Here is a 14,894-nt window from a genome sequence, read left to right as displayed (position 1 = left end):
CTCTCAGATTCAAGAACTTTCTGTCACCGAAATGTGAGGAAAGCTTGTTTTTTTAGCCACTTTTTGAGGTTTACAAAGGATTCTGGATAACAGAACCTGGTCAGAGCCCCACCAGTCACCCCATCTTGGATTCCCCTAGGTCTCTAGTTTTCAAAATTGCACAGGTTTGGTAGGTTTCCCTATGTGCCGGCTGAGCTAGAGGCCAAAATCTACAGGTAGGCACTTTGCAAAAAACAGCTCTGTTTTTTGTAAAAAAATGGGATGTGTCCACGTTGTGTTTTGGGGCATTTCCTGTCGCGGGCGCTAGGCCTACCCACACAAGTGAGGTATCATTTTTATCGGGAGACTTGGGGGAACGCTGGGTGGAAGGAAATGTGTGGCTCCTCTCAGATTCCAGAACTTTCTGTCACCGAAATGTGAGGAAAACTTGTTTTTCTAGCCACTTTTTGAGGTTTACAAAGGATTCTGGGTAACAGAACCTGGTCAGAGCCCCACGAGTCACCCCATCTTGGATTCCCCTAGGTCTCTAGTTTTCAACAATGCACAGGTTTGGTAGGTTTCCCTATGTGCCGGCTGAGCTAGAGGCCAAAATCTACAGGTAGGCACTTTGCAAAAAACAGCTCTGTATTTTGTCAAAAAATGGGATGTGTCCACGTTGTGTTTTGGGGCATTTCCTGTCACGGGCGCTAGGCCTACCCACACAAGTGAGGTATCATTTTTATCGGGAGACTTGGGGGAACATGGAATAGCAAAACAAGTGTTATTGCCCCTTATCTTTCTCTACATTTTTTCCTTCCAAATATAAGAGAGTGTGTAAAAAAGACGTCTATTTGAGAAATGCCCTGCAATTCACATGCTAGTATGGGCACCTCAGAATTCAGAGATGTGCAAATAACCACTGCTCCTCAAAACCTTATCTTGATCCCATTTTGGAAATGCAAAGGTTTTCTTGATACCTCTTTTTCACACTTCATATTTCAGCAAATGAATTGCTGTATACCCAGTATAGAATGAAAACCAACTGCAGGGTGCAGCTCATTTATTGGGCTCTGGGTACCTAGGGTTCTTGATGAACCTACAAGCCCTTTATATCCCCTTAACCAGAAGAGTCCAGCAGACAAAACGGTATATTGCTTTCAGAAATCTGACATCGCAGGAAAAAGTTACAGAGTAAAACATAAAGAAAATGGCTGTTGTTTTCAGCTCAATTTCAATATTTTTTTATTTCAGCTGTTATTTTCTGTAGGAAAACCTTGTAGGATCTACACTAATGACCCCTTGCTGAATTCAGAATTTTGTCTAGTTTTCAGAAATATTTAGCTTTCTGGGATCCAGCATTGGTTTCACACCCATTCCTGTCACTAACTGGAATGAGGTTGAAAGCACCAAAAATAGTAAAAATGGGGTATGTCCCAGTAAAATGCCAAATTTGTGTTGGAAAATGTGGTTTTCTGATTCAAATCTGCCTGTTCCTGAAAGGTGGGAAGATAGTGATTTCAGCACCAGAAACCCTTTGTTGTTGGCATTTTCAGGGAAAAAACCACAAGCCTTCTTCGGCAGCCCTTTTTTCCCATTTTTTTGGAAAAAACTAAATTTTCACTGTATTTTGGCTATTCTTCTGGTCTCCTCCAGGGGAAACCACAAACTCTGGGTACCATTAGAATCCCAAGGATGTTGGAAAAAAAGGACGCAAATTTGGCGTGGATAGCTTATGTGGACAAAAAGTTATGAAGGCCTAAGCGCGAACCACCCCAAATAGCCAAAAAAGGGCTCAGCACTGGGGGAAACGGCCCAGCAGCTAAGGGGTTAATATACCTAGGGCCTGATTTATACTTTTTTAGCGCCGCATTTGCGTAATTTATTGATGCAAAAGCGACGCAAACTTACAAAATTCAATTATATTTTGTAAGTTTGCGCCGATTTTGCACACAAAAAATACGCAAATGCGGCGCTAAAATAGTATAAATCTGGCCCCTAGTGTTTAAAATGTCCCCACCAACACCACATTAACTTTTGCATCACGTGTATGTTACAGTGATGTATTTCCCGGGCCTATTAGCACTGCAATTCTACCACAGTGGTTTGTGATCTCAAAACCAAGAAGGTGCAAGCAGTAAATGTGCACACAATTGATTTTTGTGCTTGCTTTGACGTGTGTCTATTATACACTGATATATAAATTACCTCACTATATTGTAACACTGTCATTTACAACTAGCAACTAGGTGATGGAAATATTGAGTGCACTATAGGGGCAATAAAAAGTACAAAAATCATTAGTGCCTCATATTGTCCGTCTTAATAAAAACACTCAATTTGGTAATTTGATGCTGAAAAAAGCAGATAATTATTATCAATTTTATGGTTGTAATATCTTAAAAAGAGTCAAATTTCAACATGAAAAATGTTTAATGGTGATCATGTTACCAACGGCGCAATAAAACTGTTAGACTTCATCTACAAATAGCCACCTCTAATATTTTTTTTGTTTTTCAAAATACATTGATAGTCATCGCAGGCGCAGCGTGTGTACAGCTGTAGTTTGGCACAGAAAGGGTCCCTGGTCTAGTTACACACTTCAAGTTAACATTTGTGCATGTCATTTAATTCAGGCCGTGGCTCTGAAAAGGAACCTGAGTTCCTTTACTCACCTCTGCATCTGAGCTCTCAAGTTTCTCAGTTCCATTTGTGAGAGGTTCGTCCATTCAGGGTATTTTATTTGCGTTCTGGAACGGCTAGTCATGGCTTTATGATGTTTAAACAGGAGTGTTTTTTTTTGTTTTGCTATTTATGCATTGAACCGGGGAACCTGACAGATCTGTGAATGTATTTAAACAATTAGAAATGTTACTTAACTACAATGTGACCCCCCGAGTTTGCAAGTTAGAGGACGTCGATGAATGACCTCTAAAGGTTTTGCCTAATCTTAGAAAGATAATGCCAAGTCATTCATTTGCAAAACTCAGCTGGGGCTGTTAGCTGAAAAACTGCTCCCTAATTATAAGTGGAATCTGTTCACTGCTTATCCATGTGTGATTATTTTCCAGGTGGTGTCAATTCCCCTTAATGTCTGATTCTTCGTGTGGAGTAATCGCCTACTCCGAGACAACTTAACCCCGTTGAATCCCGGCAGACTCCTTCACCAAATGCTTAACGATTTTCTTTAAGTGCTTCTTTTACATCAAACCCCAGTTACTTTTTAAATGAACTCGCACAAAGCATGACCTGAATATAAGATAGCGTACGTTTCTGATATTTATAAGTGCACATAAAACAGTGACGTATTTCCTGCAGTGTCGGGGAATACTTCCGTGCCAAATATTTTTCTGTGTTTTTGGTCGATATTTTTTATATATTTTTTCTCAGCATGGCAACCTGGTCAGTTGGGAGCACCCACGCAGATTGATTCAAGATATAGTAGAGGTGTTCTGACAAGGAGATGAATATGCTAATGCCTGCAGGATCGAGATAAGAAGGCCACCTTTTTAGTAAAATACCAAGAAAAGTCCCTCATTCTACAGGAAAGATGTATAGAGTACTATCCAAGACCTTGAAAACTCAGTGCGAAACAACCAAGCCAATATTGAAGAGTTGTACAAACGGTGATGTGGTGTTTGTACCAGAAACAAGAAAAATATCCATGTCAAACTGTCTGAGGCGTCTGTAAGTGGACAGAAAAAGTCACTAAACCATTGCCACACCAGCAGAAGAGATGGAGCAATACACTTTCGTGCCAGATACTTAACCGACAAGTAGCGACCTCAAATAGGTTCTTTGTTGCCCAAAATACATTGATAGTCGCTGCAGACGCAGTGTGTGTACAGTTGCAAGATCTTCCCGGTTTAATTTAATAGAGTCATTAACTCATCCTTAAACAAGTCCTGGAAAAACATCAATTATTATAATTGCATAGATTGTTTTCCATCCCCTCATCTGCTTAACAGAAGCGGTCACAAACACTACAGGTGGACCAAACAATAGTATTATGCACAGCACTGGAAAAATTACGAACTCCTGACCAAACCATGATGCCTTGCAAGTACCATTAAATGCATTACCCATGCAACAAATTGTAATGAACCCACATGTATTACTCTTGAGTTCATCAAAGGTGATACAAGTAGTATTTTGATAGCATTCACTAACACTTCTCTGTATTACTCTCGAGTTCATCAAAGGTGATACAAGTAGTATTTTGATAGCATTCACTAACAATTCTCTCAAATTCCAATATCAAGACAACATAAAAAATATTAATTTTTAAGGAGGTGTTACAGGCTTCCCAGCTGCACCAATGAGGAAAAGGCTAACACTGTGAATAACCAGGAACTACTGAACAAGAAGATGAGGAAAACAATATTTCATATACTCAGCCTGCAAAAACATAACCCAGCAAAGGACACAGAGGGGGCTAAGCTGAAGGCCAAGGCTACGACATCCCTTCCAAGTAACAAAGATAATCACATACATGCTGGACAAGAACGCCCAATATTGGAGTTTTTGTTTACATGTTCAACTGAGTTAATTGTATGCTGCAAACATATGGGCAAGATAATAAATGCCATAGAACATAGTGTGACCTCTGTCAAGGACAACTAGACAACTTAACTATAACTTAGGGATTTTAGCTAAGGGAGTGCAGTCACTGGCTCAAAGGGAGGTTGAAGTTCCTTCTGAGAAGAAACTCAGTCATGTAAATTGCTCACTTCAATGAGCTGTGGAGTGACATTAAAATGGAAAAGCAATACATACCCAACATGTACTTGATGCACATCAACAGAATGGCAGGGGCTCAGGTTACATACTGTGTCAGGTTATTTAAGCTGGGAGCTTAACAATGTGTTTGTAAGTCGATTGCTTGAAGAAACAGCATGCACAAGATGTGTTCACTAGCATGCAGATGAGTTGGAATTTTTACAGCACATTTTGTTTTGCTGAGTTGAAGTAATTTGCACTCTCCACTTTAGGTAGAGTCGCAGTCATTCTCATACGTTTAAAGCAGTGGTTCCCAACCTGTGATACGGGGATCCCAGGGGGTCCACAAAGCATCTTCTGGGGGTCTGTGACTGCTTAGAACATTAACTAATAATAACAAATTAATAAAGTTTATACAAATAAAGTGACTAAATGTACAATGGAACATTTTAAAACATTGTAAATGTCAAGGAATTTGTAAATGGAGGCCAAAAATGTAATTAGTATCCTCTGATTGATTTGTGGGAGCAGTGTTGGTGCACAAAACAGATTATAATATGGACAATGTGTGGCTTCAATTGAATTTAGAAAATCTCTAACCTTTCTATTAAAAATGTTATTCTTCATGGTATTTGTTTGCAAATTAGATCAAATGTGTTATCATTTGTGTATGTGTTTGATGGAATGCAGTTTCTGTATTTATTTACATTGTTTTACAGTTCAAATCATCAACAATGTTTAAGCTTGGACCCTGGGCTTCCAGTAATGACTCAGTAGGAGGTCTCTGGATTTCATGATGATTCAGTGTGAGTTCCCATAATGATAAAGTGAGGGTCCACTGAAGTCAAAAGGTTGGCAACCTCTGGTTTAAAGATTTATATGTTTAATAGTGAGACTTTTCTTTAAATGTATTTTGCACAAGTGGTAGTTATTTGAAATTGTAACAAAAGATATTCTTAGGGTAAAGTTGCATCCATGATGTATATATGAATTCAAAATGCTGTTTTAATAACATTACAAATATGGAGACACAATGGAGCATCAGCAGCATAACGTGGTTCTGAAGTTCAATACAGTTTGCTATATCAAAATAAATACTACGTTTGCATATGTATTTTTCCAATGCTGTTGTATATTGCCACAAAATAAGTCTTTGAAAGTAGTATATTCTAAGCATCCTCATGCTTAGAACATCTATCACCAGGGAACCTCTGGTGTGCAAAATGATCCTGCAGTGCATACAACATCAATTGTACTGCAGCATTTGTATAGAACTTCATGATGTACTTTAAATCATCTCCTATGGTGTGTTACATAACAGTAATGCGTATTCACATGTAAGTTAAGTGGCCATGATTATGGAGTATAGACTGCATATTTGTGACCCTTGCATGGCATATATGAAGTATTACAGTTTCCATTTAACATTCATAGCATCTTCTGTAGTCATAAGTAATGCCTTAAATCATTTATGTCCCTCCAACTGAATTGTTTTGCTATAGTGTGCATCCAAAGTCATCATGAACCACAACATGACACTGTGGCATTGTACTTGTTTACTTATTTTAATGTATTTTGTGTAAGTTTCTCAATTTTTGCATGTTTAGCACCTTTCATTGAATTCATGCATTTCATTAGAGAAATTTCCTTTTTTTCACCAAATCAGTATTTGTGAATGATTAGTACATTGGTGATTCATAATTTGATAATCAAATTTTCATTTGTATTCTGTAATTCCAAATCTATAAGGTTCACCAAGCAAGTTTTGCAACTTGTTGGTTCTTATGCTCACAAACAGGTTTGCTATTGGTTTGGGAATTGCAAAGTGTACATATATCTGGCCCCTTCGGTATTTTTGAAGTTTAAATAAAGAAGCATAAACATGCAGGGACAACATACACTTATTGTTCCCCCACCCCAATCTATAAAGAAAAGTCCTGCTCTTTTCTATGAAACTATAATTGTTCCATGTGGACTACCAGAGAGAGGACGCCAGCTTTAGAAGAAAGATGTTCTCCCCTTCACCTAACTAAATATAGCTATATTGATCCTTGCTGGTGTTGAGAATAAACCAGCCTACTAATGAATCATGAGGTTGATCAAGTTCATCACATCTAGCAATCAGGATAAGCCTTTCATGCTTGGGAAAGCACAGAATCGCATTGTTCTCCCACAATGGGAAAATCAGGTCTAAATGGCCTACCTGTTGTTTCTCTCAATAAAGAAACCAAGTCCAATTAATCACTCACTCAACTGGGAACTGCCTTCTGATCATAGATTCACTCATCATGTATCAAAAACAGGCACTGCACCAATCAGAGGTCTAGTCCTCTCAGGTATTTTCGGACTCAACAGCCAGTCTTGGAAAATCAGTCTGACAGGCAGGCACACATTCAAGCCCACAAACACCTCTACCTCTAGGTGATCTGCTAGCACTCCACATTCATTTCACAGTGAGGAAAACCTCTAGGTGCACCATTCATGCCCCCCTTAAGAGACACATAGGGGCCCGTAAGGACTCTTACAGCTATTGCAGGACAGTAACACTAAACCTAGAATTGCTGATGCTAGGGTACCATAAATTTAATGTTGCACTATTACCCTGGGTAGCAACTAGTCCCTTAATCGACCATATGGAACGGGGCTTATAACGCAGAAATCGGAGCTACAACACCAATTTCTGCATGTGAAATGGTAATGTCAGAAATTTTCCCTGGTGACTGTTTTACAGGAATGCCCTTGAGGATTGTGCCTGGAATACATTACCACATAACTTGTAACACCGGACTGGGTAGAAAGTTACACATCAACTGGTATTAAGATCATCCTGAGAACTGTAAACATAATAGTGTTTAAGATAATAATCATGACAAGACCCTTTGTTGTTTGAACAAACCAAAATGAATTTCCACTACTTAGCACACAGTGAAAGAAAGCATCAGCAAAGCCAAAAGATCTTCCTTTTCAAATCCTTTTTGTTTGCTGCTACTGGCTGTGCAGTGATGCATACAAATTGGCAAAAGCAGCTGGCAGCATTCTTGAATTGGTATTTTCATTAACTCCAAAATAGCCACCTTATGGTGACTAGATTTTACATGGTGACCATCTCCGAATTACAGAAATAATAATCTAGATGCAAACAATGTTATTTTATTTACTTCCACCATGTTGTGTCTAGATGCAACTTGGCGTACGGAAGTATAGAAAATAATATTCCAAGATGTCCAGCCGCAGCCATTGCTTTTCACAAGGATTGTAATATTGCATTGCAGCAAGTCATTTTGGAACTTTGTTTCTGTGCTTCCATGTTAGCCACCATCTTGAGTCTACACGCTATGTGTCAGTTATTTTATGAATATAAAAACATTAGAATTACCTGTGCAGTTGTACCATCCAAGGAAAGCCAACAGAGACTGAGATTAGCATTTAGTAGAGGAAGGGAGGAGGGGAAGCAAGAGTGACACAAGGCTGCAGCAGTGCTCGGTGTCAGAGCTAGCAATGAGGAAACAATGTGGTGTGGTGGAGAAATTAGGGGAACTGTTGGAGATGTCTTCCACGGTGGGAGGTGTGAACAGAGAAACAATTAGGGTGAGAGATAAAAAAAGGGAAATATAATGCATGAGAAAGATAGCAAGAGATGGAAAGGGGCTGGATATACACTTCCACAGAGAGCTAAATATAAAATGATGCAGAAAAAAGGCATATGTAAAATAGTTTCCTTACACTAGCAGTAGAAGGATACACCCAACCAATCAAAAAGGAGGGAAAAACTGAAGTGCTCCATGAATGGAACAAACACAAGAATAGGGAGGAAAACCATCGAACCAGGAGCAAAGAAATAAAATAACCAAGCAGACAATCCAATGATAAATAAGGGCCTGGCCCAAGATCCACTCTATGGATACATTAAAGTATTAGTTATGAAGGGGCTAGTCTAATATGGCACCCATGTAGGATGCACTATCACAGAGCTCCGCCACAGTGATATTCAGAAGTGGCAATACTGGCTCACTGAACAGCCTCCTGCCCCACTAACATGAAGCAGGGCACGCTCCTGTGGTGCAGGGGTGACAGATGGTCGGCTTCCCAGTGATATTCTGAGTCTAATCGGGAACATTTACAGCACGCAGAGCGCAATGGCGGACAAGATCGTGGCCGCGAGCAGGCCCTGATGAGACCCACAGCACCTGTGAAGCCTGGCTACACCTAGGGCTCCAAGGCCAACACTGTGGGCGACTAACATGGCCCGGTCCTGATACATCAGGGGTGTCCTGAAGACACACTGGTCAATCAGGGCCTGTGAGACAGAAAAGAGAGGGCCCCAAGGCTTCTGGGTCTAGTGTTCAGCAGCCATAGAGGGATTCCTCTGCAGTCCTGGTCACCAACTGGCTGCCCGTGAAGACTGCAGAAGACGTGGGGCTTCTGTTGGTCACTACCGGACAGGAGATTATCTGAAGGGAGAGATAACACCAGGTCAGTGGAGTGATTATGCGGGCCAGAAGGGCAAAAAGGGGATCGGAGGTCTCACCTCCCAGAGACAGCACTAGCTTCGCACAGTGGGCCAAGTGAACTACTCACTGTGAGATGAGTCTTGCATTCTCCCTATAAACATAATTGCTTTTTAATGGATTATTGTCCTCCTCCCCTACAAACTACTGTTGGAGAGCAGAGAAGGTCATTGCCCCCTCTCTCATGCCTACATCCCACCGATGGTACTAAATGGCGCCCCTAATGACTCCCACCTAATGCTCAACTGTGAGGGAGCCAGGAGGACTGAGTGAAAACTTCAGAAGCAAAAGGTGGTACAATTCTTGGCCCTTCAAAAGGGGAGGCTAGAGACTATTCCATGAAGTCAATTGGCTACTCTATACCCAATCACTGATGACTTACGACCACCAGCTACCGGGGTGTGAAGTGATCCCCTATCTAAGATAAACCTGGTAGGGCACTACTAGCTAGAAGTGCACGCCCCCTGAAATCTTGAAATACTGGTCAATTTGGGGTGGAACTGAATAATACAGGACAGGCCCCTGTGTATCAAACTCCCACCTCTTTCTTTTCTGCATACTGGGGTGTAAACATCACAGAGGGACCTCTGATTAAGTGGACCTGGAGTGATGTAGCTCTCTCTTCCTGCATGTAGAGACCTCATCCTACCCCCCGACCATCATGTCAATGGCCTGCCAGGCTCAGAAGGACTCCACCATCAAAGACTTGTTCATAAAATCCTCCTTAAAGAAGACTGACCAAGCAGAGGACGACCCAAAGGAGATGCCTGCACAAATCACCGACTACCCGGAGGCGAGCCCGTTGGTGGACACCCCATTCATGTGGCTGTTTCTTGAAAGCCTTTTTGGCACTCCGAGGGACGACATAGCGGCCCAGAAACAAGAACTGCCAGCTGATGTCAAAAATATCAGACGGAATGTGGGGGAACTGGAGCACAGAGTCGACTCCCTAGAATAGACACGTGGCACATGAGATGAAGAATTGGTGGAGCACAGATTGAGGTGCTGCAACATACGCATCAAAGGCATCCCACTCCAGACCGATGCGGGGAAGTTAGAAGACTGTGTTCGTCACCTCTTCCGCCACGTGACACTAGGGTTAGCAGACCAAGAAATTATCTTTGATTGTACCCATAAAGAAGAATGCTTTTCCCGAACCCTAGGACAACCACATGACATTGTAACATGTCCCCACTACTAGAAAAAGAAAGACACAAAGATGTATGGTCTCCCCAGGAGCTCTGGGTACCGCCACCTCCCCAGGACTAAAGATAAAATTTACATGGGGGCCATACAGCCCCTCTGTAGCCCTGGGGACCGCTAGCTCCTCAGGGCAAATGTTGATTGAAATGTGGGGGGCCATGTGACCCTCCTGCAGCCCTGGTGACCACCTCCTCCGTGGGGCAAAGGTTGATTGATATGCTGGGGGGCGTGTGGCCCTCCTACAGCCACGGGGACCGCCACCTCCCCAAGGCAAATGTTGATTAAAATGCAACAACATGTACCCCCGCAGTCCTGGGCACCACCTCAAACCCTGGAAAAATGAAGACTGAAATGCGGGGGGCACAGCCCCAGGGACCACCACCTCTCTGAGGCTAAAATGAAGAAATGAAGAGGGTCTGTTGTGGACCCCTGTCCCGGGGACCACCAGTTCCCGAGGGTAAAGTACAATGTTGGAAGGGGCCGGCCATGTGGCCCCCTCGAACAGCCAATACTGGCCCTGGGGCACCTCCCAGGGCTGGCTCCTGTTATGTCCCGGGGTGCCCAACCCCGGGACATAGCTGTTTGCTCTTACTTGACTTTGACAGCTCTGATCAAGCCAGAGCAAACACTTTAGTTCCAGCCAGTGAAATATGTCAAGCAGCTTTCGCTTGCTGGAAGTGGAGGTTTCCTCTGTTTCTGTGCCTGCTGAGATCCAGGTAGGGAAACCGAGGAAACAATTGCTCTCACAGAGAGGGAGCTGCATCATTAGCTACTCCCTCTCTGTGACAGCAATGCCAGCTTTCACAGGAGACGGAGAGACAGCTAGGACTGCGGGGTCCTTCAGACTCCCCCCTTGGTCCCATTGCACACTGGGTGACCTGGAGGGCACCCAGGAGAAATGGCCGGGCCCTGGGGAATGAGATCTCCAGGGCTGAAATCAGCCCAGGGGGAGGGGGGGCTGCATGGCCCACCTCCCCCCAAAAAATAGATGGTGAGGCTGGGCCCCAGGGCATGGGTTCCACTGGGCCAAAATTGGCTAGGGGAGGGTGGTCACTTGGCCACAACTGACATTTACCCAGTGAGTTAGCACTTACTACCTAACCAGTAGAAAGTGCTCCAGTTGGCTAAACGTTTTGTGCAAAACTGTGGATTCTTGTTGGATAAATGAGCAGGTGAGCTTCTGTTCTGGCCATAAGGCTCATTTCACAGAAATTAAACCTCAGCAGGAAGCTCTTACAAACATAAATGTAGCAGGTCTCCCAGCTGAAGCTCCACTTCTGGAAAGGACAAATGATCCTAACTGCTGGGCTTGGCGAAGGCAAAGCAAGTGTGCTTACTTGGTGATTCCATATTGGAAAACAATCTGAAAATGGAGATGAATGCATCTTTCATCTATTGGAGTGCAATCAGACACTCTCACACCCACATAGACCCTCTCACATCCATCTCACACCAAGACAGACACTCTCACAGCCACTCAGACCCAGAGACACCATCTCACACCTATTCTCTCATCTAGAGAGACAGGCCCTGTGGCCAACTTTCAGTGCGCATGGCTAAAGACCATGTGCAGTATGGGGGTGGGTGGTTAGGGGAATTGGTAGGAGCGACTGGCTTCAGGCCCGGCCCAAAGGCCAACCCCCACTGTATGTTGGCAAAGGCCGTGCGCTGCCTGGTGTTGGGTGGTTAGGCAATGGCCGTGTGTGGCAGTGGTTGGATTAATGTATAGTAATACAAATTATTTTACAGTAAAAAAACAAAGAAATTCACTGAAAACAACAAAGGTTACATGGACGTTATAGTTAGGAATTAGAATTTTTTTTTAAATTAAAAATTCACTTAAAAAACACAAAGGTTACAGGGACGTTATAGTTAGGTTCTGAATTTACTCGCACAAAACCAGAGAAATTCAGAAGTTACACTTAGAGTTATTTCAAGTAACTATAACTCACACCCTATGGTAACTATGTATTACCTACTGGCAGTTGCCAGTAGGTAGTAATAGTTAGTACCATGTTTACATAGGAAAAACATTTTTTTACTTGCTTCTATCTTTGGGGCAATTTGACAGATCTTCATGAAATTTTACAAAAAATGTTTGCAGGTAATTCTTGTTGTGTATGGAAAGTTTTGAAGTGATCTGTCAAGCGGGGCAAAGAAAAAGGGTGTCAAAAAAAGTGTGTTTCCAATGTTAATTCCCAAAAGGATTTTGAACACGACTGCAGCCAAACAGCTGGATGGAATATACACCACAATTGGTAGAAAGGTAGTTTTTGGTCCAGAAAGTATGCTTTTTGTTATTTGGTGTAAATCCGTTCAGAAGTTTTTGAGTTATTTAAGGAAAACTAAATTTGAATATCTAGAGACATAGATCCTCCTCGGATCTGGAGGACAAGCAAGGCCCTGATTGGCTGGCTGCAACCTGACAGAAAAGTTGCTACCGCTATTTAGTTTCTTGCATTGGCTGGGGGATGGGAAAAAACTGTGTAAAAACATATAAGGGGTCTGGATACAGGTCTGCTGACCCCATAGGACACATGGAGGGGTCACTTAGGGGCCCCTTATGGGCAGAAAATTGCCCAATTATTTTTTCTTTAGCTAATCGGCAGATCCTTGAATCCTTATTGGATCCTCCTTGAATCCAGGGGAAAAACTTGGCCCTGACTGGCTGGCTGCAACCTGACAGAAATATTAATGAGCATGTTAAAAAAACCATTGAAATTCACTGAAAAAAACTGAAGGTTACAGGGGCGTTTACCCATACAAAGCCATAATAAAATTGCAGTTATAGTTATAGTTACACTTAGCTGAAGAAACCATAACTCTTGCCGGAAAGTAACTTTCGGCACCAAGCTATAGTTTCTTAACATAAGTATGACAATAACTGCTGAACTTCTATGATTTTGTATGGGTAAAACATCAACCTAACTATAACAACTTCGTATCCCTTTTTTTAAGTGAATATATATGTCTGTGTGTGTGCATGTGTGTGTGTGTGTTTACAATGTTAATTATTTTAACATATATTTTAATTAATTATCTTTGAATGCAGCAGTTTACAAGGTATACAGAAAGATACTTGTTAGGATATAAATCTATATTTTTAAATGTTTTATTAGTCCCTTATATTTAACTCACAATAAAAAAAAAAAATTGACCCCAGTGCACATTCATGCGCATCCAACTACTGACCAGTGAATGTGGTAAACATAAAAAAAAAGTGTAATGGCCAAACAGCAACTCATTTGGATGGTCTCAATACCCAGTAGATCACAGATCACAGATCTATTATTTTTAAGTATGAGATCTCTCCGAAAATAGCTCCCTGCACATCTAAAAACAACGAATCATACATTTAAGTGGAAGATTAAAAGTAACCTTCAAGGTCTAACAAAACCACTATTTTAAAATTAGACTGGTATTAAATGACAGAGAAGATGGGTACCCTGAGTAAACAAATAACATTCATGGCTTCCTTAGGTTTGCCTTGAGTACAGAATGTCAGCAATATAGTTGTTCATTAGAACGTTGTGCTGAAAGATCATTGGGTAGTCTACTGACATACTGCTGCTGATGTAAGTATATGTTTCACTCAGTATGCTACCCTCTAATATGATTTTACAATGTGAAACATTCAGTGTAAAATTATATTAGAACTCACTGCCATTCCCTAAAATTAATAGGATACAAAAAACAAATGATTTATATTGTGACTAGAAACAGTTGCTATCTTCTATAGGTGTTCCTTTTTTTGACCTTCAAAGGAAAGCATTCATTAAATTACATTTCATTGGGACAGAAATGCGGAGTCACTAAACAAAATCTAACAGGTAAAATTCTTGTAACCTTCAAACTAAGAGTCCCATAAAAACACACACTAATATTTTTGTAAATTTCACCCCAAACTGTAAATGTGTGATGTACAATAGCAACATTATCCAAGGTGGAGAGCACTGTTTTCTTTTTAGTTTTTCTTTTTTGTAGTTTTATGTAGGGCAAACTTGACCCGAATTGATTGGAACATATTATATCATCACCACTTTACACAAGGCTCAGAGGATTAAATGATTTGCTCAGAATCACAGGATGTTGAGCTGATGCAGAGACTCAAACCTGGTTACCTAGGCCCAAAGTCACCAGCTCTAGCCCTAAAGCCACGTCCTCTGCCATTTTAGTTTTTGACCAAAATGGAGTAGGGCCCTATGATTCTCCCCTTGGCAATAACTCTCTAGGCGTGCACTCCAAAAATATGTTTAGTGTGTTTTTTCTCTACACTTGATGGCCCCTTTAAAAAGGAACCTACAAACTCAAAGTCGTGAGCACTGTACAATTAAATAAAATAAATATTCCATTAAATGTTTTGAACCCTTTCCAGCTTGGTTTTCTTGTAATGTCTTTTATTTTCTTACTGCGCCAGATAATACCCCAAAAATGTTGTGTGATTTGCCAATTTCATTTGACGTTTCCCTTCATTGTCGCACCATCCTA

The 14,894-nt window shown here is 41.5% G+C and overlaps 1 protein-coding gene across 10 annotated transcripts in view; it reads right to left on the bottom strand.

Annotated features, from left to right (window-relative positions):
* The window catches only part of DAB1 (DAB adaptor protein 1), a 3,348,596-nt gene that overhangs the window by 320,488 nt on the left and 3,013,214 nt on the right, over positions 1–14,894 (bottom strand). The gene's annotated exons all lie outside the window — the stretch shown is intronic.

The sequence above is a fragment of the Pleurodeles waltl genome, chromosome 4_2, assembly GCF_031143425.1.
Source record: "Pleurodeles waltl isolate 20211129_DDA chromosome 4_2, aPleWal1.hap1.20221129, whole genome shotgun sequence".
NCBI lineage: Eukaryota > Metazoa > Chordata > Amphibia > Caudata > Salamandridae > Pleurodeles > Pleurodeles waltl.
The sequence above is the reverse complement of the archived record's forward strand: the minus strand, read 5'-3'. Positions and strand labels throughout refer to the sequence as shown.